Source organism: Schistocerca piceifrons, chromosome 1 (genome assembly GCF_021461385.2).
Source record: "Schistocerca piceifrons isolate TAMUIC-IGC-003096 chromosome 1, iqSchPice1.1, whole genome shotgun sequence".
Taxonomy (NCBI): Eukaryota; Metazoa; Arthropoda; class Insecta; order Orthoptera; family Acrididae; genus Schistocerca; species Schistocerca piceifrons.
In genome coordinates this window covers 1,137,945,179-1,137,969,854 of record NC_060138.1, presented here as the reverse complement: position 1 = coordinate 1,137,969,854, position 24,676 = coordinate 1,137,945,179, and the positions used below count along the sequence as shown (strand labels likewise).

General features: G+C 46.0%; 1 protein-coding gene and 1 non-coding gene across 2 annotated transcripts in view; one reads left to right on the top strand and one right to left on the bottom strand.

The window, feature by feature from the left end:
* Nucleotides 1-24,676, bottom strand: part of LOC124780746 (tRNA-dihydrouridine(16/17) synthase [NAD(P)(+)]-like) — a 247,119-nt gene that overhangs the window by 74,455 nt on the left and 147,988 nt on the right. The window lies entirely within an intron of this gene.
* On the top strand, nt 20,925-20,999 carry Trnat-ugu. The gene has a single exon. It is a non-coding gene; the product is annotated as a tRNA-Thr (tRNA).

Genomic DNA, 24,676 nt, shown 5'->3' with positions numbered 1-24,676 from the left:
GGGCACATACTGAGAGATTGCAAGATGAACACCTGCGCTTGGTTTGAGCGGACCTGAAAATTGCCAACAGTAGTTTCAGTTTTTTGGAGAGACGAGCGATGGCACACAAGCGGCCATTGGGGAATTGCAGAGTGTGGGTTTCAATATGTTAAAGATTTTCAGCGAGGAAAGCTGACTTACATATCGCGCGAGAGAATAAATATGATTATTTATTTCTAATTTCTGCTAACAGTCACTTTTTTAATTTTATGTTTAATCTAACATAATACAACGCGTTTCGAACATGTTCTATTGTTCTTCAGGCGTTTATACATACATACACACAGAGAAATGTTACTTAAAAATAAACAGTCTTAAACCAGATTAATCTAGAACTCTTTGTCCATCGTTTCTTACTGCAGCAGTTGGTGTGGCATTTGGAGGTGGAGGTGGGGGTGGGGGGGGGGGGGGGGGGGGGGGGGGGGGGGGGAGAGGAGAGGGGCACTGGATGGCTAGAAATCGAAATCAGTGATGTCTTCTGCTGGTTTTCTTCATTGTGGCTGACTACTTGTATGTATGATATCATTCCCTGTATAGGATGGAGGTAGATTTGCATCAGTTATGTGTTACGAAAATAGTATGAAAGGCTTTTATATGACAGTTGATCACTTACGATTTCATAATCTTTCTGCTTCACTTGCATCACTGGTGTAATGACAGAGCTGTTGATTAACATTACACTATTGCACATTGTATTTTGTCACTGATTTCCAACGTAATTCACTGCACAAATTGCTTCGAAATACACGTACACGTCATGCAGCTGTGAGCTCGCAGCCCGAGTAAGAAAACTTTCGTGGCAGTTTCTTTGAGAAAATATGCAGGACAGGACGTTTCTGTGCGTAAATGGGACGAGATATTTGGAGTGTGGGAAGCGAGAAGGAGTGATATTGTACCGAACGCGCTCTGGTATGCAATTTAGAGTGGTCAGGGTACATAATGGCTGTGTCAGGTTCACCAACAGTCGAGCTTAGCCCGCTGCGGCGAGAAAGTACGTTACTGAGAAGGGCTGTTCAACATGAAGGATAATGATACTGAAGATTGAAAACACAATATTGTAGGAAAGAGAAATCTACTGCTGTACAGGGCCGCAGATGCTCAGACGATAAGAACTGTAACGTCGAAAATTTTATAGTAGGAATGGCTTAGGATTTGTGTAGGCGCATGAGAAATCACATTCATGATCCGTCTTCAATACAAGGGAGCGACCCGGTAACATATTCAATTAAAAAGAAAAGAAAACGTGTGTGAAAAAGTGTAGTAACCTCGTCACTACTTCTCTCTGCCTTATTTCAAGTATGAGAAAGTAGGAGATGCGTTTTGTGATCTCATGAGCATCCTTTACTCGCTCAGTTCGCTGTCTACCTCACAGAAAAATGCTGATGTCAAAAATGCAGTTTCCTATCTCTCTACACTGACGGAAAAAATTGCAACGCCAAAAAATGAAATTTCGGGAATGCACCTGTTTAGGTAACATATTTACGTGATTAAAATTGAAAGATCATAGGTTAATATAACCGTGAGAAAAGTCAGTGCAAATGTGAAATGTTGATGCATTAATAACCGCTGTAACCGCCCGAGTACTGAATGTAAGCATGCCAACGCGCATGTGTCGTGTTGTATTAGGTCTACAGCTTTGCTTCCGCCGTTCTGCAATATACGGCAGTATCGGCAAGTGGAATTCGGGTGGTTGGTCATAGGTGTAAAACAATAAATAAGCTAAGGCATCTGTAAACATAATGCCATAAAATATTAGTCGATTTGTGATTGCATCGTAAGGTTTTCCTCGATTAAGTACGCCAACTTACGTACCCATTTCTCGCCATTTGCGGGAATTTTTCATTTTATGCTTTAAAATGAAGAGATCTGCGGCTATGGCTCTTAAAATTCTGGGTATGAGCAATGGTGAGGGAATTATTAGTGGAAGAACGTGCAGAGAATGATTTCAACGCCTTAAGAAAGGTGATTTTGATGTCGAAGACCAGCATGGCGGTGGAAGACAGAAAGTTTTCGTAGCTACTGAAACAGACGAAGACAGTCACAGGACATCATTATCGAAAGCAAGTGATGCGGTCGAGCCAAGCACTGAAACACAAACGGCCACAATATAGCGGTAGACAGATAAAGGTAGTTTTGCAGCAGGTCAGTGCTGGACCCCATGTCGCAAAATCGTCAAAGTATACATGGAAACGTTCTACATATGTTGCTCTCTCTGACTACCACCTTTTTCGATCAGTGGTATACAGTCTGGCTGCCAGCTCTTCCGATCGTATGAACAAGTGCAAAATTTTATCGATTCATGGATACCCACAAAAGACGCCCAGTTCTTCCGCCACAGGATTCATATGCTATTCGAAAGATGGGAGAATGTTGTGGCCAGCGATCAGCAATAATATGAACCATAATTTTTTTGTAAGTTTTTGACAATAAAGCCACGGACTTCGAGAAAAAACGCCGAAACAAAATTGTTGACCTAGTACAAGTGCTGGACGTCAGTTTGTGGGATGGAGTTCCATGCCTGTTGCACTTTGTCCGTCAATACAACGGCGGTTAATGCTGTTTGTGGATGAAACTGGAGTTGGATGAAACTGGAGTCATCGTTCGATGACGTCCCATTTGTGCTCGACTGGAGACACATCTGGTGATCCAGCAGGCCAAAGCAACGTGTAGACACTCTGTAGAGCACGCTTGGATTTAAACAGCGGCATGTGGTCGAGCATTATCCTGTTGGAACACATCCCCTGAAATGCTGTTCATGAATGGCAGCAAAACAGGTCGAATCACCAGACTGACGTACAAAAATGGTTGAAATGGCTCTAAGCAATATGGGAATAAACATCTGAGGTTATCAGTCCCCTAGACTTAGAACTACTTAAACCTAACTAACCTAAGGACATCACACACATCCATGCCCGAGGCAGGATTCGAACCTGCGACCGTGGCAGCAACGCGGTTCCGGGCTGAAGCGCCTAGAACCGCAGTGGCCGTCACTGACGTCCAGACTTGCAGTCAGGCTGCGGGTGATAACCACTAGAGTGCGCCTGCTGTCATACAGGGTGTTACAAAAAGGTACGGCCAAACTTTCAGGAAACATTCCTCACGCACAAATAAAGAAAAGATGTTATGTGGACATGTGTCCGGAAACGCTTAATTTCCATGTTAGAGCTCGTTTTAGTTTCGTCAGTATATACTGTACTTCCTCGATTCACGGCCAGTTGGCCCAATTGAAGGAAGGTAATGTTGACTTCGGTGCTTCTGTTGACATGCGACTCATTGCTCTACAGTACTAGCATCAAGCACATCAGTACGTAGCATCAACAGGTTAGTGTTCATCACGAACGTGGTTTTGCAGTCAGTGCAATGTTTACAAATGCGGAGTTGGCAGACACCCATTTGATGTATGGATTAGGACGGGGCAATAGCCGTGGCGCGGTACGTTTGTATCGAGACAAATTTCCAGAACGAAGGTATCCCGACAGGAAGACGTTCGAAGCATTTGATCGGCGTCTTAGGGAGCACGGAACATTCCAGCCTACGACTTGCGACTGGGGAAGACCTAGAACGACGAGGACACCTGCAATGGACGAGGCAATTCTTCGTGCAGTTGACGATAACCCTAATGTCAGCGTCTGAGAAGTTGCTGCTGTGCAAGGTAACGTTGACCACGTCACTGTATGGAGAGTGCTACGGGAGAACCAGTTGTTTCCGTACCATGTACAGCGTGTGCAGGCACTATCAGCAGCTGATTGGCCTCCACGGGTACAGTTCTGCGAATGGCTCATTCAACAATGTGTCAATCCTCATTTCAGTGCAAATGTTCTCTTTACGGATGAGGCTTCATTCCAACGTGATCAAATTGTAAATTTTCACAATCAACATGTGTGGGCTGACGAGAATCCGCACGCAATTGTGCAATCACGTCATCAACACAGATTTTCTGTGAACGTTTGGGCAGGCATTGTTGGTGGTGTCTCGATTGGGTCCCATGTTCTTCCATCTACGTTCAATGGAGCACATTATCATGATTTCATACGGGATACTCTACCTGTGCTGCTAGAACATGTGCCTTTACAAGTATGACATAACATGTGGTTCATGCACGATGGAGCTCCTGCACATTTCAGTCAAAGTGTTCGTACGCTTCTCAACAACAGATTCGGTTACCAATGGATTGGTAGAGGCGGACCAATTCCATGGCAGCCACGCTCTCTTGACCTCAACCCTCTTGACTTTCGTTTATGGGGGCATTTGAAAGCTCTTGTCTACGCAACCCCCGGTACCAAATGTAGAGACTCTTCGTGCTCGAATTGTGGACGGCTGTGATACAATACGCCATTCTGCAGGGCTGCATCAGCGCATCAGGGATTCCATGCGACGGAGGGTGGATGCATGTATCCTCGCTAACGGAGGACATTTTGAACATTTCCTGCAACAAAGTGTTTGAAGTCACGCTGGTACGTTCTGCTGCTGTGTGTTTCCATTCCATGATTAATGTGATTTGCAGAGAAGTAATAAAATGAGTTTTAACATGGAAAGTAAGCGTTTCCGGACACATGTCCACATAACATCTTTTCTTTCTTTGTGTGTGAGGAATGTTTCCTGAAAGTTTGGCCTTACCTTTTTGTAACACCCTGTATAAAATTGCAGCCCAGACCGTACCCCCACGTGCAGGTCCCGTGTCTGTAGCCCGCAGACAGGTTGGCTGCAGGCCCTCGACTGACCTCCTCCTAATCGATACAGGGCATCACTGGTACCGACATAGAATCGTCTTCCATCTGAAAACACAACAGACCTCCACCCTGCCCTCCAAAGAGCTGTCGCATGACGCCACTGAAGTCGGGAATGGCCGCTGTCTGGTGTCAGTGGAACGCACGACACAAGACGTCTGGCTCTGAGCTCCCTTGAAGTGACGGATTTATAACAGCTCGTTGTGTCACTGTGCTGCCAACTGCTGTTCAGATTGCTGCTGCAGATGCAGTACGACGCGCCAGAGCCTTACAACGAACACGATGGTCTTCCCTCTCGGTAGTGCCACGTCGCAGTTCGCAGCTCGGTCTTCTCTGCGGCCGCACATCATCGTGACCACCGCTGCCAGTAATCATGTAGAGTGGCTACATTCCTGACAAGTCTTTCTGCAATATCGCAGAAGAAACGCCCAAATTCTCGTAGCCCTATTACACAACACCTCAAACGAGGTGTTGCTGATGGTGTCTTTGTCTCTTTACAGGTATTCTTGACTAAAATCAACTGACGATGTCCAATCTCGAAGGCAAATGCCGCTCAGGACCGCTACAGCGTGTATTTAAAGTAAACCTGATCTGCATCCTCATAATGGCGCTACTAGCGCCTCTCTTGTGGGACTGTCGCGCGAGTTTGAATAGACACCATGTTTGAGGTGTTGCAAGACTCCTTCTTGGTGTTGCGACTTTCTTCGGTCGCTGTATTAGGGTAGGCGAGGGCTGTGCGCTTTGGGGACCGACACCTTAGCCAATTCCAACAAACTAAAAAAGTAATTTCAAACATTTTCTAATCTTTTCCTCCCTTATACAGGGTGGTCCATTGATAGTGACCGGGCCAAATATCTCACGAAATAAGCATCAAACAAAGAAACTACAAAGAACGAAACTCGTCTAGCTTGAAGGGGGAAACCAGATGGCGCTATCGTCGGCCCTCTGGATGGCGCCGCCATAGGTCAAACTGATATCAACTGCGTTTTTTTTTAAACAAGAACCCCCATTTTTTTACTACATACTCGTGTAGTACTTAAAGAAATATGAATGTTTTAGTTGGACTACTTTTTTCGCTCTGTGATAGATAGCGCTGTAATAGTCACAAGCGTATAAGTACGTGGTATCGCGTAACATTCCGCCAGTGCGGGCGGTATTTGCTTCGTCATACATTACCCTTGTTAAAATGGACCGTTTACCAATTGCGGAAAAAGTGGATATCGTGCTGATGTATCGCTATTGTGATCAAAATGCCCAACGGGCGTGTGCTATGTATGCTGCTCGGTATCCTGGACGACATCATCCGGACCGTTCGCCGGATAGTTACGTTATTTAAGGAAACAGGAAGTGTTCAGCCACATCTGAAACGTCAACCACGACCTGCAACAAATGATGATGCCCAAGTGGGTGTTTTAGCTGCTGTCGCGGCTAATCCGCACATCAGTAGCAGACAAATTGCGTGAGAATCGGGAATCTCAAAAACGTCGCAGTTGAGAATGCTACATCAACATCGATTGCACCCGTACCATATTTCTATGCATCAGGAATTGCATGGCGAAGACTTTTAACGTCGTGTACAGTTCTGCCACTGGGCACAAGAGAAATTACGGGACGATGACAGATTTTTTGCACAGTGTCCTATTTAGCGACGAAGCGTCATTCACCAACAGCGGTAACCTAAACCGGCATAATATGCACTAATGGGCAACGGAAAATCCACGATGGCTGCGACAAGTGGAACTTCAGCGACCTTGGCGGGTTAATGTATGGTGCGGCATTATGGGAGGAAGGATAATTGGCCCCCATTTTATCGATGGCAATCTAAATGGTGCAATGTATGCTGATTTCCTACAAGATGTTTCACTGCATGACAGAATGGCGACGTACTTCCAACATGATGGATGTCCGGTACATAGCTGGCGTGCGGTTGAAGCGGTACTGAATAGCATATTTCATGACAGGTGGATTGGTCGTCGAAGCACCATATCATGGCCCGCACGTTCACCGGATCTGACGTCTCCGGATTTCTTTCTGTGGGGAAAGTTGACGGATATTTGCTATCGTGATCCACCGACAACGCCTGACAACATGCGTCAGCGCATTGTCAATGCATGTGCGAACATTACGGAAGGCGAACTACTCGCTGTTGAGATGAATGTCGATAGCCGGCAGGTTCAAATCCTGCCTCGGGCATGGATGTGTGTGATGTCCTTAGGTTAGTTAGGTTTAATTAGTTCTAAGTTCTAGGCGACTGATGACCTCAGAAGTTAAGTCGCATAGTGCTCAGAGCCTTTTGAACCATTTTTGAATGTCGATACACGTATTGCCAAATGCATTGAGGTTGACGGACATCATTTTGAGCATTTATTGCATTAATGTATTATTTACAGGTAAACACGCTGTAACAGCATGCGTTCTCAAAAATGATAAGTTCACAAAGGTACATGTATCACATTAGAACAACCGAAATAAAATGTTCAAACGTACCTACGTTCTGTATTTTAATTTAAAAAACCTATCTGTTACCAAATGTTCGTCTAAAATTGTGAGGCATATGTTTGTGACTATTACAGCGCCATCTATCACAAAGCGAAAAAAGTGGTCCAACTAAAACATTCATATTTTTTTACGTACTACACGAATATGTAATAAAAATGGGGGTTCCTATTTTTAAAAAACGCAGTTGATATCCGTTTGACCTATGGCAGCGCCATCTAGCGGGCCAACCATAGCGCCATCTGGTTTCCCCCTTCAAGCTAGACAAGTTTCGTTCTTTGTAGTTTTTTCGTTTGACGCTTATTTCGTGAGATATTTGGCCCGGTTACGATCAATGGACCAACCTGTATGCTTGATTTCAATTGCGTAACACATTAACTTACTTGTGAAGTAATCAGTTGTTTTACACGCGGGAGCCCGACTCTTTATAGAAGCCGGGGGGGGGGGGGGGGGATTCTCACTGGTTATACACAGTGATATACCGAGCCCAGCACAGGTGCGGCTGCAGAAAGAACCGCACTCGCGTAGTGTGTGCCGAACATTGGCGGGCGGCCTGGCGGTTACAGATGTGGGAAACAGAAGCTGCAGACCTCGCGGGTCGATAGAGGCGCGGGCGGACGTTCGTAAATCCGTCACCACGGCTGCCGCCGCCGCCGCCGCCGCCGCCGCGCTCAACAGGCGCCGCCAGCGCCGGCTGGCGGGCTGCCAGGGCACTTACGTTCATTAGCGCGGGCGCGCGCCGGCTCAGAGCGCGGCCCAAAGCGGCCCGCAACTCGCCTCATTAGCGGCGACGTCATTAGCATCGCAGACAGGCACTTGTCTGTCCCCCTGCTGTGTGGCAGCAGAACTAAACAGTACGGGGCGTTCCGAAACCACGTGGGCGGAGCGCGCTCGATACTGTTCCGCGCTGTCGCCTAATGAACAAAACGGGAGACAACACAGTATCCAGCTGGCTCTGCGACTAGATCGATTAGTTCCTAGCAAACAGAATACATAACGTCCTGATTAAAGGGATGCTGCGTGTTTAGTGTTGTTTACCCGGTCTTGTATGGTATACAATGACCAACCGGAATACTATGGCCACCGACCTGCTATCGACATAAACCTGTCCAGGCGATAGTAGTGTCACCTGGCGAAACAGCTACTCAGACACACGCAAGTGCATGCCGTATCAGTGAGTGTGCTGTCCGTGTGTAGAATCGGAAGGCGTACGATCTAGCTGAGTTTGGCCGAGTGCAAACTGCACGACTTGTCAGGTGTTCGCGAACTTCTGTGGTAAGTGTCTTCCGCACGTGGCGAAACCAAGGTGAAACCACGTCCAGACGTCGTGGGGTTGGGCGGCCAACCCTCATAACTGACGTCGTACGAAGTAGGCTGGGCAGAATGGTAAAGCAGGACTGGCGGCGAACTGTGGCGGTACTTAAGTTTAACGCCGGGCAGAGTACAAGTGTGTCTGCACACCCTGTGCACCGAACACTGCTAATGATGGGCCTCTGCAGTCGACGACCCATGCATGTGCCAATGTTAACACCACGAAATGGACAACTACGAATGAAATGGGCACGTGACCATCAGCACTCGATGTGGATCACTTGTAGAAGTTTGGAACGCGTATTATGTTCGAGTATAATGACTTTGCTGGAGACTACAAATCTACTCTGCAGGGTTCAGTATGGGTTTCGAAAAAGACGATCGTGTGAAACCTAGCTCGCGCTATTCGTCCACGAGACTCAAGAGGGCCATAGACACGGGTTCCCAGGTAGATGCCGTGTTTCTTGACTTCCGCAAGGCGTTTTTTGATACAGTTCCCCACAGTCGTTAAATGAATAAAGTAAGAGCATAACGACTATCAGACCAATTGAGTGATTGGATTGAAGAGTTCCTAGATAACAGAACGCAGCATGTCATTCTCAATGGAGATAAGTCTTCCGAAGTAAGAGTGATTTCAGGTGTGCCGCAGAGGAGCGTCGTAGGACCGTTGCTATTCACAATATACATAAATGACTTTGTGGATAACATTGTAAGTACACTGAGGCTTTTTGCGGATGATGCTGTAGTATATCGAGAGGTTGTAACAACGAGAAATTGTACTGAAATGCAGGAGCATCTGCAACGAATTGACGCATGGTGCAGGGGATGGCAATTGAATCCCAATGTAGACAAGTGTAACGTGCTGCGAAAACATAGAAAGAAAGATCCTTTATCATTTAGCCACAATACAGTAGGTAGCAACTGGAAGCGGTTAATTCCATAAATTATCTGGGAGTGGGTATCAGTAGTGATTTAAAATGGAATGACCATATAAAATTAATCGTCGGTAAAGCAGGTGCCAGACAGATTCATTGGAAGAATCCAAAGAAAATGCAGCCCGAAAACAAAGGAAGTAGGTTACAGCACACTTGTTCACCCACTGCTTGAATACTGCTCACCGGTGTGGGATCCGTTACCAGATAGGGTTGATAGAAGAGATAGAGAAGATCCAACGGAGAGCAGCGCGCTTCGTTACAGGATCATTTAGTAGTCGCGAAAGCGTTACGGAGATGATAGATAAACTCCAGTGGAAGACTATGCAAGAGAGTACGGGCTTTTGCTGAAGTTTCGAGAACATACCTTCACCGAGGAGTCAAGCAGTATATTGCTCCCTCTTACATACATCTCGCGAAGAGACCATGAGGATAAAAACAGAGAGATTAGAGGCCACACAGAGGCATACAGACAATCTTTCTTTCCACGAACAATACGAGACTGGAACAGAAGCGAGAACCGATAGAGGTACTCAAAGTACCCTCCGCCACACACCGTCAGGTGGTTTGCGGAGTATGGATGTAGATGTAGATGTCGATGTAGACGCTGGCGCAGCGGCAGAGCATTGTATGGTCTGATGAATCCCGATATCTTCTTCATCATGCCAATGGGAGGGCGCGAATCCTTCATCTTCCAGGGGAACAGCTCCTCGGCACCTGCACTGTGGGGCGGAGGCAAGCTGGCGGCGGCTCCATCATGTTCTGGGGAACATTCACATGGGGATCCGTGGGTCCAGTGGAGATCCTGCAGGGCACCTTGACGGCCAAAGAGTACCGTACTTTGGTTGCGGCCTACATACAACCGTTCGTGACGATCATGTTCCCGGACGGCAGTGGCATATTTCAGCAAGATAATGCGCCATGTCTCAAGGCCGGAGTGTGAGGGAGAGGTTCAAGGAACAAAGTGGCGAATTCCAGTTGAGGTGCTGCCCCCCCCCCCCCCCCAACTCGCCAGATATGAACCAGATCGAAGACTTCTGGGATATGACTGTGGCGTCAGAGCTAATTGCCCCTCTCCCCCGAATATACGGGAATTGGGTGACTCCCTCCAGCGACTTACCTAAGCCTCATTGCTTCCATGCGGTTAGCCGTGCCAAAGGTGGACATACCGACTATTAGGCAAGTGGTCATAATGTTCTGGCTGATCAGTATACAGGTGTTACAAAAATGCACGGCCAAACTTTCAGGAAACATTCCTCACACACAAAGAAAGAAAATATGTTATGTGGACATGTGTGCGGAAACGCTTAATTTCCATGTTAGAGCTCATTTTATTACTTCTCTTCAAATCACATTAATCATGGAATGGAAACACACAGCAACAGAACGTACCAGCGTGACTTCAAACACTTTGTTACAGCAAATGTTCAAAATGTCCTCCGTTAGCGAGGATACATGCATCCACCCTCCGTCGCATGGAATCCTTGATGCGCTGATGCAGCCCTGGAGAATGGCGTATTGTATCAAAGCCGTCCACAATACGAGCACGAAGAGTCTCTACATTTGGTACCGGGGTTGCGTAGACAAGAGCTTTCAAATGCCCCCATAAATGAAAGTCAAGAGGGTTGAGGTCAGGAGAGCGTGGACGCCATGGAATTGGTCCGCCTCTACCAAACCATCGGTCACCGAATCTGTTGTTGAGAAGCGTACGAACACTTCGACTGAAATGTGCAGGAGCTCCATCGTGCATGAACCACATGTTGTGTCGTACTTGTAAAGGCACATGTTCTAGCAGCATAGGTAGAGTATCCCGTATGAAATCATGATAACGTGCTCCATTGTGCGTAGGTGGAAGAACATGGGGCCCAATCAAGACATCACCAACAATGCCTGCCCAAACGTTCACAGAAAATCTGTGCTGGTAACGTGATTGCACAATTGCGTGCGGATTCTCGTCAGCCCACACATGTTGATTGTGAAAATTTACAATTTGATCACGATGGAATGAAGCCTCATCCGTAAAGAGAACATTTGCACTGAAATGAGGATTGACACATTGTTGGATGAACCATTCGCAGAAGTGTACCCGTGGAGGCCAATCAGCTGCTGATAGTGCCTGCACACGCCGCACATGGTACGGAAACAACTGGTTCTCCCGTAGCACTCTCCGTACAGTGACGTGGTCAACGTTACCTTGTACAACAACTACTTCTCAGACGCTGACATTAGGGTTATCGTCAACTGCACGAAGAATTGCCTCGTCCATTGCAGGTGTCCTCGTCGTTCTAGGTCTTCCCCAGTCGCGAGTCATAGGCTGGAATGTTCCGTGCTCCCTAAGACGCCGATCAATTGCTTCGAACGTCTTCCTGTCGGGACACCTTCGTTCTGGGAATCTGTCTCGATACAAACGTACCGTGCCACGGCTATTGCCCCGTGCTAATCCATACATCAAATGGGCATCTGCCAACTCCGCGTTTGTAAACATTGCACTGACTGCAAAACTACGTTCGTAATAAACACTAACCTGTTGATGCTACGTACTGATGTGCTTGATGCTAGTACTGTAGAGCAATGAGTCGCATGTCAACACAAGCACCGAAGTCAACATTACCTTCCTTCAATTGGGCCAACTGGCGGTGAATCGAGGAAGTACAGTACATACTGACGAAACTAAAATGAGCTCTAACATGGAAATTCAGCGTTTCCGGACACATGTCCACATAACACCTTTTCTTTATTTGTGTGTGAGGAATGTTTCCTGAAAGTTTGGCCGTACCTATTTGTAACACCCTGTATGACGCTGCGTACATATTAAGCCAATGAACGAAGGCCAATCGCTTTGTAGCAGATCTGCTCAGTGTTTACGGGCGACAATTCGGAGCCAACAAAGCGTTTCGCCTTGGTTGCTACTGCGTCTGCTGGCGGTAACATCCAGGCGTCTGCGTTTGGTTGGCGTTGGGACCCCTCTCCTACTGAGGACGCCAGGTCGAATGCTCGTTGGCTCAGTATAGGTGGTGTAATCGTCAGCATATCCGCCTAGTAAGCAAAGAAGACCCCGGTTCGAGTCCCGGTGGCAGCACAAATTTTAATTCACTTCTTCAGCTTCCAGTGTTATCGTAGTCTTTATTTATATCTTTACACCTTGAACGAGAAACAAACAAAACTGGGTGTGGCTATTTGCTTTCTGCTGCAGGTACAGCTCTCCCAAAGGAGGTGTCATCCTAGGAAATGTTAGGGCCTACACAATTCAATAGCAATTCGAAACCTGCAGCTTCCATTCGGAAAAAAATTATGAAATAGCCCATTTTCCAATTCAGCTTTGAGGTAGACAATTTTCTTCCACCGCTCTGCTCCCTACATTTTAAAACAGAGGTCGCCTGATAGCGTCGTTTATTGTCTTTTTTTTGTGATCAGCTTCTTGCAGTAAAATAAATGCTGCACGTGAGACGACAGCTACATCCTCTTCTTCTGTCATAATCTCGGCCGATGAAACTATAATTAAAACGCTACTTTACAACAATAACAAAACTGGAGCAACGTCGACAAGTTATGAGAGTCAGGGCAGAATCCCTTCGCCGCATACTCTTCGTTTGGTGATGATGAGAAGCCGAGCGCCATTGCATCGGTGCAAACGTTCGGCCGAAACCAGTGTCTCCCTTCGTTTGCCTTCGTTGGTCTAGTGTCTACACGCCTTAAGGGGCATGAACAGGGTCAGATGTTGAGCGGCCACTGTCAAGGGAAACACCGCGTACACGTGTGAGGCAGCGTTATCAGCAACTGAGTTTGAAAGGGGCCTCATTGTGGGTCCAAGTTTGGCTGGCTGGGTCGAATCGTGCAGTATTTAGGTATGTGGAGCATCCGCATGTAACACTGGCCCGATTTTGCACTGCGCGGGAATGACACACACGCAAAATCATCGTAAACGTTCCAACAGACCACATCTGAGCACCGAAAGGGAGGATCGTCATACAGTGCACCAACCGCAGCGTGGCCCTTCACATCTGTGCCTGCGAGCTGCGAGCAAATAATGGGCTTCGTGTCACCCCATTCAATTGGTCGGAGACCAGGAGTAGTCGGACTATGGAGTTATCGTACCAAGCATAGGCTGCCGTTAACACCGCAACACACATCGCTGCATTTCCAGTAATGCCGTGACGGAGAAGCATGGACAATGCACGGATGACCTTACCTGCCATCGTGTGTACGGCCAACAGCGAAGTACCGACGAGGAGGTGTCACGGTATGGGGGTATTTTTCGTGGTTAGGGCGTGATCCCCTTGTTTCGCTTATGAATACTGTGTATGTGGAAAGATATGAACACATTTAACAGCACTGTGTACAGTACTGGGACTGTTCGGAGATGATGATGGATAGTACCAGCATGACGATACACCCTGTCATAAAGAAGCAACTGTCATGCAGTGGACGATACACCGAGATGACAAATGTCGTGGGATAGCGATATGCACATTTACAGGTGGCGGTAGTATCGCATTCACGAGGTATAAAAGGGCAGTGAATTCGCGGAGCAGTTATTTAAACTCAGATGACTCACGTGAAAAATTTTCCGGTGTGATTACAGCAGCACGACAGGAATTAACAGAGGATGTCAAATTAAACACCTTTCAGCCGTCAATTTTCAACCTTATTTTACTGGGCAACCAGTTTCAGCTTTTTACTACGCCATCTTCAGGCTCCTGACCGACGTGTAGGAATAATCTACCTAGCTTGTGATCAAAACAGGAGCCAGCAATACTGGTATTTGTTACAATTGAACTGGTCGCTGCAACAAATATCTTCTAATACCAGTATTGATGGCCTCTGTTTTGATCACAAGCGAGGTAGATTATTCCTATACGTCGATCAGGGGCCTGAAGATAGCGTAGTAAAAAGCTGAAACTGGTTGCCCAGTAAAATAAGGTTGAAAATTGACGGCCGAAAGGTGTTTAATTTGACATCCTCTATCGAACAGCAGAGTCCCGCAACCATCGCTAAAAAGATGGCCATGCAGGAAATTAACAGATTCTGAGCGTCTTCTGTAAAAGGTCGCCAATTTTGGAGATTTTGTGTTCGTTTATATGTGGCATGCTTCTTTCGTTGTTTCTGCAACACTTACAGAAAGTACTCGCAAGTAATTATCAGGCAGTAACTATCAGCGAAAATTCGTCCTCAGTGTAAACAATTCTGCGAGTACTATCTGAGAGTACCAAACTGTCAGAGACTGAAAAACTTTCGCATGTATGCCAGCACGTACACGCACTGCTAGGCCCCTGCATCCTTGGTCACTCCCGCTGCACACACGACGTCTGCGGCCTGCGGGTTGCCGCCACTTGCCCGCAGGCGCTCCTCCGTCTGACAATGAGACAGTTAACGCGTTTCATCAGCAAACTGCGTGTTTGGTTTCGGTGCTGATTGTAAACACTCTGTTTACAAACTTAACGTTAGCAGGCATCACCTGGGACCGTTACCATCGTTCATAGACAGTGCGCGCAGCAACAACGGCAGAGATGCTATCTGGGACTAGCTTGCGACGGCGGGTGACGTGAACTTGCGGATATTTCTCCGCCGCAGTGTACTTGAGCCATGGCGCAGCCACCATTGGCCTGTGACTGAGCCTTGCACGGTACAGGAGATAACAGGGGAGCGTATAACAGAAAAACGGCCCATTAAATCTTTGGAAGTTTGAGACATGGCAAAAAGAAGGGGAAACATCTGATAAGGGCCATCGGGTCTTCTCCTTCGTCCCCAACTTCCGGGAACAGTTGAGGCTGAGACACATTGACCCAAGCTGCGGTAATCGCTTTGGCCTTATCCAAAGTGAAACACCTAAATGCGTGGAACGTGGGCCCCTGTAAACATAACACTACAAAACGGCACAATCACACATACAAGAGCGGTGACAGGAATCGAATACACTGGGTAAGCTTTAAGAACACTGGGTAAGCTTTAAGAAGCCAGGAAATGTCAAGAGCGCTACACGAGACTTTCAAGAAGCAGTGACCATATACAATAATACGTTTGTCTGCATGACCATCTTCCGCAGCAGTTGTTAAAATCAGTTATTACTGCTTTTCCGTCTTGAGCTTCCTTGGAATTTAATTAAAGAGAATTTTATACCAGATGCGTTCCGCTTCTATTTATAAAGGATCTTCCGTGGTTATTCTGCAAATTGGATGCATATGTTTCTACATTTTTGGTTATTATAGATTACAAACAGTGTTCTGTTTATAAGGCTGGAGTGTAAGTTACTTACGGTGTTCCTCTACATATTCTCCAAACCACTGCTTCTTTCCTCCCTGGTAGCAGCGGTTGATGTCGAAAGGTTTAGTTTTAAATACGCACTTCGCAGTTTTTGTCATTCTGCAGTATTTCTTGGGCTGCATTTTGGTTTTTTACACTTCAACTTTGTAAATCGAACAGACATGAAAACTGTAATACTGTTCAGAGCGACAAACATACATAGCTTCGATATTAAAAAACTAAAAACCCGCCTCGATTGCGAAAAAAGCACCTAGTGTTAACCTAGGTTTCAGCGTAGATAACTACACCTTCTTCAGAGGCGGGTTTTTAGTTTTCTAATATATTAACCAACGATTGCTGACGCGCTGCGATGTTGAAGGTTCTTAAATACATAGCTTCAGTTCGATTTACAAAGGTGGTTCAAATGGCTCTAAGCACTATGGGACTTAACATCTGCGGTCATCATTTCCCTTGACTTAGAACTACTTAAACCTAACTAACCTAAAGACATCACACACATCTATGCCCGAGGCAGGATTCGAACCTGCGACCGTAGCAACACCGCGGTTCCGGACTGAAGCGCCTAGAACCGCTCGGCCACAGAATCCGGCTACAAAGTGAAACCAAGCAAGGTGGCGCAGTCGTTAGCACACTGAACTCGCATTCGGGCCGACGACGATTCAAACCCGCGTCGGTGCATCCTGATTTAGGTTTTCCGTGATCTCCCTAAATAGCTTCAGGCAATTTTCTCGATGGTTCCTTTCAATTGGTACGGCCGTCTTCTGACCCCATTCTTCCCTAATCGGATGGGACGGATGTCCTCGCTGTATGGTCCTCTCCCCCCAAATCAACCAACCAACCAATCAACCAACGGGCTAGGTTTGTGACTGAATACAGGACTTCCTTGCAGATAAATCACAACACATCATTCTTGGAGGAACAATATCGACAGGTAATTTTGGGTATACCCCAAGGGAGTGTTACACGGCAACTACTGCTTACCGTCTATGTTAATGACCTGGTGGACAACGTTGGAGGCACAGTCAGGCTATTCGCGGACGATGCGGTTTGTCTACGGGGACGCAGCAAAGCCAGGACTCTGTACTGGAATGCAGGAAGACCTGCATAACATCGACGATTGGTGCAGAGTCTGGCGGTTCACCGAGAACGTAGACAGATCCCGGGTGTTTCAAACTGAATGTCGGGGTTTTTAGGCTTTGTAGCATTTATTACACTGAACTTCGTTATGAATAATACATCAAGTGAAAGGGCAACTCGAAAAGTTTTTCTTACAAGTGTTCTATGTGAGCACCATTCGCCACACATCGAATCGATACGTGAGTTCTTCCCAAGTCTTGATCAGCGTGTCTGGAGTAACTGTTGCAACAATGCTGTTTCTACAGTCGGGTAGATCGGCTGGTAGCGGAGATACATACACATGATCCTTTATGAACCCAGAGAGGTAAAAATCGCATGGCGCCAGATCGTGTGTGAACGTGGGGGTTATGCAAAAAAGCTCTCTCATCTGGCTCCTTACGACCAATCCAGCGGTCGGCTGGATTGGTTGGCTGACGAGTCGCACGAGTGACTTCTCATCATATCCCACATGGTTGGAGACAACTTCGGAGATCCCACACGTCTTGCAGAGCACGTTGAATTACACGTGCAGTGTGTGGGCGATTATTACCCCGTTGGAACAAAATATCAGCTTCCTGCTGCAAGAACGCCTAAAGGACGGATCTAGTAACGTTCTGCACGTACCGAGCGCCGTGCTGTGGTAGCTGTACGACACTGCTGCCCTTACCAATATGCCGATTCAGGCCGGCGCCCGTTCTACGGGAGTGAGAATGTTCGCGTGACCACTGATACCAGCGTCATTGTACAACTGACGCGGCACGTCCAACTTGGGTGGCAGTTCTCGAAAGGGCCATCCCACCACTCAGAATGCCACAATTTTACCCCTTTCAAACTCGCTCTGTTGGCTGTAGGAAGCAAGAGTGCATCTCCGTGGCTTGGTTGCCTTCTTGCTTTACACGTCCGCACTACACTAAGTCTTCCAGCTGTGAGCATTTCCTGTTAAAGTGTGGACATAGACAGCGCTCTGTTAGCTGTGCTACTACGGTATCTGTTGGCCGACGATGCTCAAACCATTGTAAATAGATCGGCTATACCTCAGTTGGCATATGCTGCCATCGGATCAAACTCGAAGTCGTCTTTCCAGGTGCACTAATTTTTTTGCCGGCTGCGTATACAGGGTGTTACAAAAAGGTACGGCCAAACTTTCAGGAAACATTCCTCACACACAAAGAAAGAAAATATGTTATGTGGACATGTGTCCGGAAACGCTTACTTTCCATGTTAGAGCTCATTTTATTACTTCTCTTCAAATCACATTAATCATGGAATGGAAACACACAGCAACAGAACGTACCAGCTTGACTTCAAACACTTTGTTACAGCAAATGTTCAAAATGTCCTCCGTTAGCGAGGATACATGCATCCACCCTCCGTCGCATGGAATCCTTGATGCGCTGATGCAGCCCTGGAGAATGGCGTATTGTATCACAGCCGTCCACAATATGAGCACGAAGAGTCTCTACATTTGGTACCGGGGTTGCGTAGACAAGAGCTTTCAAATGCCCCCATAAATGAAAGTCAAGAGGGTTGAGGTCAGGAAACCGCGTGGAGGCCATGGAACTGGTCCGCCTCTACCAATCCATCGGTCATCGAATCTGTTGTTGAGAAGCGTACGAACACTTCGACTGAAATGTGCAGGAGCTCCATCGTGCATGAACCACATGTTGTGTCGTACTTGTAAAGGCACATGTTCTAGCAGCACAGGTAGAGTATCCCGTATGAAATCATCGCGGTGAATCGAAGAAGTAGAGTACATACTGACGGAACTAAAATGAGCTCTAACATGGAAATTAAGCGTTTCCGGACACATGTCCACATAACATCTTTTCTTTATTTGTGTGTGAGGAATGTTTCCTGAAAGTTTGGCTGGATCTTTTTGTAACACCCTGTATTGTGGAGGTCGTGATTCCAGAAATTTCATCACTTTGTTTACGGGCCTCCAGTGGCAAAGCATAACTTGTTTCTCTTCGCAGACAGCAAGAAAGCGCCTTTGGCTGTCTACCAGAAGATGAGCATACTTCCCAAGCAGGCGTTTCGTGGAGTTCTCAGTAACTGCTTTGGGAGGACGCAATGGTGTTTCTACTTGAGTTAACGTCACCTCTATGACCTCGCCTCCGATGGGCCGCTATACTCTTAACCTTCCATCCTACTCGTTTCAGTCGCGAGTGCCACTTGCCCTGGAACAACCCGTATTACGTTATTACGCTGACCCGACAGTGGCGGTTTCAATGCAGCACGACCTTGCTCTTTATTTATGCGTTCGCGTGACAATTCGATACGCCGAAAAAATATTCTCACGCACAGTGGAGGGTCAGGATCCCTCGCGTTCGTGTTAGCCTGTTCCGATACGTAGCGAAGCCTTGAATTCGATTCCAGGAGGCCTGCCTAATTACCTCTTTGAATGCTGTTCCCTTTGTCCACATTCGTAGAACGACTAGTACTTTGTACCCGAGTTTCCTCCACACGGAGTTCAGTCAGACGGGATGCCTTAAGCACGCCATATTAACAACAAGTGGTGTAGAAAACGACCAGCACGTTCGATTCTCACATCTGACGCTACTTTGCGGAAACTGTAGTCTGTTCCCTCTTTTTCGCATCACACACCAGCAAAGAAGACAGTGGAACCACGCGTGAACGAGAATGCACAATTCTTAAAGGTGTACGTAGCCCTACATACCACACAAGTAGGTATAATTAACAAAGGTAACTGCACACTTTTAATAGCGTCTCCCATTTCTCTTCTTTTAGCGTAACAAATGCGCCATCTTTGCCGTACTGAGCATTGCGGCAGTAGATTGTCTGATCAGTGGCGCCTCGTGAGTATACGTTCTGGGTGTTCACAGATTTTTTTGTATTCAGATAAATTTGAGAGCGTTAAATTAATAGCATCTGCTGTGTAACAGTTATGCTTATCAAGAAGTTTGTACAATTAAAGCCACTGCCAGTAGTAATAAAAACAGTAATAATAATAATAATAATAATAATAATAATAATAATGATATGCATAAATTGGCCTACAAAAGAAAGACTTGTTTTGTGGAAATTTGCTGTTTTGTACATAATTAAGTACAGTTTAGGACAATAAAGAAATAATGTGTAAGCTTTCGTAACTCTCCAAAAAATGGTTCAAATGGCTCTGAGCACTATGGGACTTAACATCTGAGGTCATCAGTCCCCTAGAACTTAGAACTACTGAAACCTAACTAACCTAAGGACATCACACACATCCATGCCCGATGCAGGATTCGAACCTGTGACCGTAGCGGTCGCGCGGTTCCAGACTGAAGCGCCTTTAACCGCGTGGCCACACTGGCCGGCTCGTAACTCTCCATTCGCATTATTGTGTAAGAGGGAGTTTTCGTGTTTTCCAGTTTTTCGGACAAATGAATGAGATCCCTAACAGATTTATTAATTCACGAATTTACTTCGAGGTGAAAATCGGATATTCTTAAGCTACACCCAAGCAACAACTTGTGTTAACTGTACACTTCCTTGATAAATGAAATTACAATTAAATCAATACCATTAGCTGCTGACGGGCGTTGATATATATCAACGGGGACAGTTGAAAATGTGTGCCCCGACCGGGACTCGAAGCTGCGATCTCCTGCTTACATGGCAGACGCTCTATCGACCTGAGCCACCGAGGGCACAGAGGATAGTGCGACTGCAGGGATTTATCGCCGGCACGCTCCCCGTGAGACCCATATTCTCAACTTATAGTCCACACACTACATTCGTAGTGGCCCTGCCATTATATCCATTACTCGCGGCAGACAGTCTACCGAGTCCCGCACGAGTTCAGGCATATCGTGTGCGCCCGCACTGAAGGAGGTCATCAGCCGGTGAGCCTTAAACGATATGAAGATGGCTTCTGTTCTCACCGGCTGATGACCTACAGTTTTGCCTGAATCTTACGGGACTCCGTGGACTGTCTCCCGCGAGTAATGGGTATACTGGCAGGGCCATTACGAATGTTGAGAATGTGGGTCTCACGGGGACCGTGCCAGCGATAAACCCCTGCAGTCGCACTATCCTCTGTGCCCTCGGTGGCTCAGATGGATAGAGCGTCTGCCATGTAAGCAGGAGATCCCGGGGTCGAGTCCCGGTCGGGGCACACATTTTCAACTGCCCCCGTTGATATATATCAACGCCCGTCAGCAGCTAGCTAATGGTATTGATTTAATTATAATTTCATTCTAGATAGCTGCACGGTCACCAATGGCATCTGTTCTTTCGGACATGTCCGCTTGTAGTCACTCTCTCACTCAAAGGATCTGTTCTCGCAGGCCCTAGGTCCTTTGCGGCTAACTCTTCCTGGTAATTTACTTTTGTGTTTCCAGAATGAGTTTTTAACTCTACAGCGGAGTGTGCGCTGATGTGAAACTTCCTGGCAGACTGAAGCTGTGTGCCGGACCGAGACTCGAACTCGGGACATTTGTCTTTCGCAGGCAAGTGCTCTACCGACTGAGCTACCCAAGCACGATTCACGATGCATCCTCAGAGCTTTTCTTCTCTGTTAGCATTTAAAACAGATTCAACATAGTTCATGTTTACATTCCACAAGAAAGCCGAGTCCACACAGTAAACAACCAACTCCAAACACACAATGCCGTTTGTGGAAATGATTAAACTTCAGTAGTAACGTCTACCAACTTGATCACTTGACTGGAATACAAATGAGGCGCTGAGATCCATGATGTCCTACAGCACACCGCCGTCGATCCCCCATTTAAGTGAATATCAGGGGAGCAAGTGATGCTGCTTTTCGTGAATCTTCATATACACAATGTGGGCCTACAGCAGAGATAAACCTGACTCATCATAAGATCAACGGATTTCAGAAGCTTAAATAAATGCTACAGTGTCACAATCGACGCTGATGTGCTTTAGACCCTTATTAATCTCAGCGCTTCAAATGGATTACTGCATGATAAAATTCATTGCTTAATATACTATAACACATTCACAAACCCACAAAATGAGGTTTACTGTCAGTACAACTTTAACATATACTGACGTCCGATCTAATTTTACTACAGCAAATAGTGAGTGAATTAGCATATCTGAAGAGTGTGCTGTCATCTAGCAGGATTTATGCCGAGCAGTGATCTCTATACAACCTGGATGAGAAGTAAGGTCTCTGAGTATAGAACTGCAGCGTGTCTGCAAATACACGTGCTTTGCATCGGCCGCCATATTGTAGTTTGGCAAATAAATTTCCATCGGTCTGTATGTGATAAAGAATTGCAGACAGATTTCTTGTTTTGAACTTTATGTCAATAAATGATGTAATAGGCTGATGAGGGAGCGGAATTGGAAAGTATTTTCTTTTCGTGTTTCAGTGATATTTCATAGCAGCCATTTTGTAGTTTGGCAAGAAATGAAATATGAGCATCTACGGCTGGCACGATCAGATAGATGAAGTTCAACATCCAGGTAGTATAGAGATCACTGATGCCGAGCGAACGGGAATGTAAGTCTGCCGCACTGTGCTACCACCTGGTGGCACCGACGTAAACTTCCAGGGGCTATCTGTGTACATCATGAACTGTGGACGTTGTTTATCAAATCGGTATGTATCTGACCCGTGAAGCGATTACATGTATGCGCAAAAGCTCCTTAAAACGTCCAAACTGGATGGTTGCTCGCGAACCTGATGCCAAATTTCACGGAGTCTAGAGGAGCAGTGGTAGTTTTAAGTGCCGTATCTTGGAGACTGCAGCATCCACGTCATGTTTAACAGCGTTCAAAGAAAAATAAACAATAAATAAGTCAGGGTGCTGGCGTGCTCTTGTGCTCTTACACAGCAACCGCCACTGAGTCTGACGCAGAACTATACATGTTTACTCTTAAGTGAGGTAGAGCTTCGTTGCACTAAATAACTGCTAAGTTCCTGTTTTTACAAGGTCGTCTCCGTGGCCTGAAAAAATTTTAGTTACAATGAACCGTCGTTATTTAACACAAATTCTGTGGACTTAGCGGACACGTTTTATAGCGAGTGAGTGGCGTGCCTGCGGTACTGTTAGAAAACTTGGTCGTTTCTCCAGCTTTACTGCTCGGCAGAGCAGTCATTCTCGACATAAAACAAGTAGCGACGCACGTAATAAACTTACTGCTGCGTATAAACACCGCTCGCAGCTGCACAAATAGGTTACCGTACCTGGGGACCTAATTTTCAATACCGGAGCAAATAAAACGTTGGGAGCTACTCGACTACATACGAAATAAGTTACTGCACCAAGTTAACAGTTCCACTCATGTACGATCAATACAGCTAGCTAGCTGCAAGTGTGCCGGAACTGATCGGCGAGACAGGAGGGCGCGAAAAGTTCTCCCTGGAGGAAACTCGAGTAGTATGGGGGCTGAAGAGCAAACGGGAAAGAACGTTCTGGGAATACATTACCACATATTCTCTTGTAGCCTATCTTACGTGAATTGTTGCTTTAAATAACTTAAGAGTCTTATGAAATGAACGAAGTAACTTCAAGTACGAGAAGAATCACAAAGACAATTCTAATACTACCTCCAGAACGACATAAATTAAGAGTCAGAGCTAGTGCTTCAGCCCGGTGTTAGGGACACTAATATCGAAACAAGCAAATGAGAATCGCCCGAATTAAGGGCAAAATAAAATTTGAACGAAATTATTAACTGTCGTTCTGCGAACAGATTTCTCTGAGCATGAACAAATCGGCGTATCCACCGTACTGGTTAGCAAAAAACATAGAGTTTACTGTAAAGTAAGATCCAAACAAAAATCAGTGTCTATTTATACTGATAAGAATGTGAACTCGAAAAAGGAACACGTCTAAGTAAGTAGTTTTTGCAACTTACGTCACGTGCGCGTCAAACCAAAGAAAGATCCAGTTAGTACAGTTTATGCATTCATAAACTGAGTACGAGAAAGAAAGATAATCTTATTAGATCTCTCTGACGGAATAAACTAGTTAGTGATAAAAATCTTAGGCAGTTCACCAAGTGACGTGGGAAAGGAAGCTACAGTACTTTTAAAAATATGTTCTCTTGACAGAATCATTCTATATTGCTATGTTGTTGTGGTCTTCAGTCCTGAGACTGGTTTGATGCAGCTCTCCATGCTACTCTATCCTGTGCAAGCTTCTTCATCTCCCAGTACGTACTGCAGTCTACATCTTTCTGTATCTGCTTAGTTTATTCATCTCTTGGTCTCCCTCTACGATTTTTACCCTCCACGCTACCCTCCAATACTAAACTGGTGATCCCTTGATGCCTCAGAACGTGTCCTACCAACCGATTCCTTCTTTTAGTCAAGTTGTGCCACAAACTCCTCTTCTCTCCAATCCTATTCAATACCTCCTCATTAGTTATGTGATCTACCCATCTAATATTCAGCATTTCTCTGTAGCACCACATTTCGAAAGCTTGTCCAAACTGTTTATCGTCCATGTTTCACTTCCATACATGGCTACACTCAACACAAATACTTTCAGAAACGACTTCCTGACACTTAAATCTATACTCGATGTTAACAAATTTCTCTTCTTCAGAAACGCTTTCCTTGCCATTGCCAGTCTACATTTTGTATCCTCTCTACTTCGACCATCATCAGTTATTTTGCTCCCCAAATAGCAAAACTCTTTTACTACTTTAAGTGTCTCATTTCCTAATCTAATTCCCTCAGCATCACCCGACTTAATTCGACTACATACCATTATCCTCGTTTTGCTTTTGTTGATGTTCATCTTATATCCTCCCTTCAAGACACTGTCCATTCCATTCAACTGCTCTTCCAAGTCCTTTGCTGTCTCTGAC